Below are 3,142 nucleotides of genomic sequence, written 5' to 3'. Positions count from 1 at the left end.
CTTGTTGCTATGCTTATCTTTCCTTTCTGAGCGTTGTGTTTTTTCCAGTTTAGCTGAATAACGTTATAAAGCAGACTGCCTCACAGATACACCGTGTTTCATTTGGTCTGTATCAAACGCAGCTGTTGGATATGCACTGTTTAAGCACACAGTGTTTAAAAGTATCTCTAATTACTACCTGGGCTTCTTTAGAGGAGTCAGAGATCTCACTTTCAGATGAAACAGTTTAAGAATTTCTGCTACATAAATTACTCAGTGTCTCTTCTGCCTTGTCTACGTCTTCTCTTAGGTGTGATAATGAGCAAAACACAGGTTATTAAAATGTATGTTATATCCTTAGAATTGTGTTTCTGTGGTGGGAGCGCACCTGCATGTATATTGTAGTCTTATGCCACTGTGTGCACTTCCATTCAGGTAGCCGGTCTTGGTTCATTAAGAGCTAATCAGCTTGAACATCTAAATCAGGACCCTGCTATGCATGTTGATAGCCTGTTATGTGCTAATGAAGCTGAATTTGGTGGAGGGCTGAGTGAGGAAGGGGGAAAGCAGCAACCCATAGGGAGATACAAGTGGAATAACTATTGGGTGATAGAGTAAATGAACTGAGAGGGGAGTGCTTGTTCACCGGGTATGAAAGCAAACCAGCCGTCTGCTCCCGATATTATTGGGTGGCTGTATGGTGAGTAACAAGGAGTACCCAATACATTTATTTCCTGTTTATATGCAGTCATGCTACAGAAACCATGAGTGCAATTTAGAAGTACCATCAAGTTTAAAGAGCTGTCTCTGATTTAGCTCCATCACACAATGGTTGTTCACTCATAGCTGTTAATTACCCAGAGCTATAAGAGTCTAAAGAGAACGATCAATTAAAGAAAAAGGTTCAGTTTTAAACACAAAGTTTTAAGGTTTTGATTTATTTACTAAATGAAAAATACAAGTTTATTTCATATGAGTGTAGAGCAAATAGGTCCATCTCATTTATTGACTTCACTGACCCTAGAGAGTCACAGATTACTGTGGAGAGATTGTACACAGTTACCTTGATGATAGATATCAGTATGGACGAATAAAATAAATTTCACTCCAATTTAATAAAGGTTACATGTGGACTTCAGCCCTACTGTTTATATTGTAAGTAAATGATTAAAACTCACTTTATTTCCTAATGAAACTATTATACACTCTCAGAAATAGGGGTACCAAAGTGTACCAAAAAGGGTACAAATGCTTGTCGCTGGGGGTGTTCCTTTTTGAAGGACATTTCTGTACCCTTTAGGCTTGGTACATTTTTGTACCTTATGAAGTTGTACCATCTGAAGTACAATCATGTACTTTCCTAAGACATAAATGTACCTTCAAACTATAGTACAGAAATGTTCCCTTGAAAAGGGTACAATAGGGTACCTATGAGGGTACCCCCTAGGCCTGGGCGATATATCGAGTTTTTAAAAAATATCGATATATTTTTATACGAGATATAAGATGTGACAATATCCTTTATATCGATATAGTCTATGTTACGTTATAATTATACTTGTGGAGCCGCAAGTTTGCCTCTCTTTCGTCCACTTTTGTCTTTACGCAACGTTACTCGGCCTCGCCCCTCCTTCAATAAACACAGCTCCCCCTCCTCCCCCATCGCTTCACCTGCAGGAAGCGACAAGATGGAGACGGCAAATCTCCGTTAACGAGTTACTGCACATCGCCCCGTGCGTGGGGCTGGACGCCGTTAGGGTTGCCAACCGTCCCTTAAAATACGGAATCGTCCCGTATTTAGAAACAAAAGTACACGTCCCGTATTGAGCTAATAAGGGACGCACTTTGTCCCGTAATACAGTGAGAATCAAAAGTAGTCTATAAATGTTAATGGAATTAACACTTTGTTTGAAAACATAATTCCCAGCCCCTCTCCTGATTTGTGACCAATGAGCTGACAGCACACTTATGACAATTCAGATTACCGCTCATCTCATTGGTCGAGGAAAGGTCGCTTGCGGAGAAAATACCGGAAGACAACAGATGACCACAACAAGAAGCATGGCCAACAGGGAAACAAACGCCGACACTGCGGTGCAAGTCTCGGACGACAGTACACCTAAAGCTGGGCAGACACTGTGCGATTTTTTCAGTCACGTTATTCAGCTCCTGCTCAAACTGCACGATTGACTCGCAGGGGTTAGAAGTTGGTAGGTCACGATGCAGGGTCTCACACTATACCGCCCGATGCTCTGATGCGACCCGAGTGCTCACACTGTGCCTCCATAACATGAAGGTTATAACAGAAAATCTGTCGCTCTCTCTGTCTTTCACTCACACAGACACGCCACCACCACCATCAACTTTGCTAAATTGCTAATGAAAAACATTGATCAGGCAGCTGTGAATGAGCAGCAGTGTAAATCCAACTATTTTAACGGTTGTTGTGGTCGTGATGAAGCCTTTGGCATTGATTAGAGGGGTTGACTCAATTTGTTTTGACATGTTTTAATTTATTTTAGTTTTTTAGTTATTTATTTTATCTTATCTCATTTTAATTTGCTTTTAGCATGTACAGCACTTTGTGAACTCTGGTTTTATGTTAAAGTGCTTTATAAATAAAGGTGTTATGGTATGGTGATAATTTTGTGATGCCACATCGAAAAGGCTCGGATGAGCTTTCCAAAGTTCTACAAGTTGTGCCTCCATCGCTTGTGTCCAGATCACACGCTGCACAGCCGTGCTGCTCCGTCTTTTTCACCGACGTTTACGTGTTTGCGCGTGAGCAGTGTGAGCGGCTCACGAGCGATTGATGATCGGGAGCTGCTCGAGGTGTTAATCGCTTCTCGTTACCCCACGTATACTACACGATGCACGATGAAGGCCAAAATCGGGCCGATCACCAAATCAGTCGCACGACTCAAAAATCGTCTCAAAATGGACCAAAGATCGCACAGTGTGAGCCCAGCATTAGAGCAGCAATGTTTGTTCGCTCAGAGAAAGAAAAAAAGGCTGCAAAAGCACAGGGAGGAATGGGAAAAGGGAAACACCTGGCTGGAAAAGGTCACCATAACACCTATAAAGCGCACTGCACTGTGTGCCGGCGCACTTTTTCCATAGGCATGCTTCTAATGGTGGGCACATGAAGAACATGAGGGGCGTG

The sequence above is a fragment of the Copadichromis virginalis genome, linkage group LG12, assembly GCF_057382275.1.
Source record: "Copadichromis virginalis isolate Kocher_CV1m ecotype Utaka linkage group LG12, C_Virginalis_male_GT1.1, whole genome shotgun sequence".
Taxonomy (NCBI): domain Eukaryota; kingdom Metazoa; phylum Chordata; class Actinopteri; order Cichliformes; family Cichlidae; genus Copadichromis; species Copadichromis virginalis.
This window is presented reverse-complemented; position numbering follows the sequence as displayed.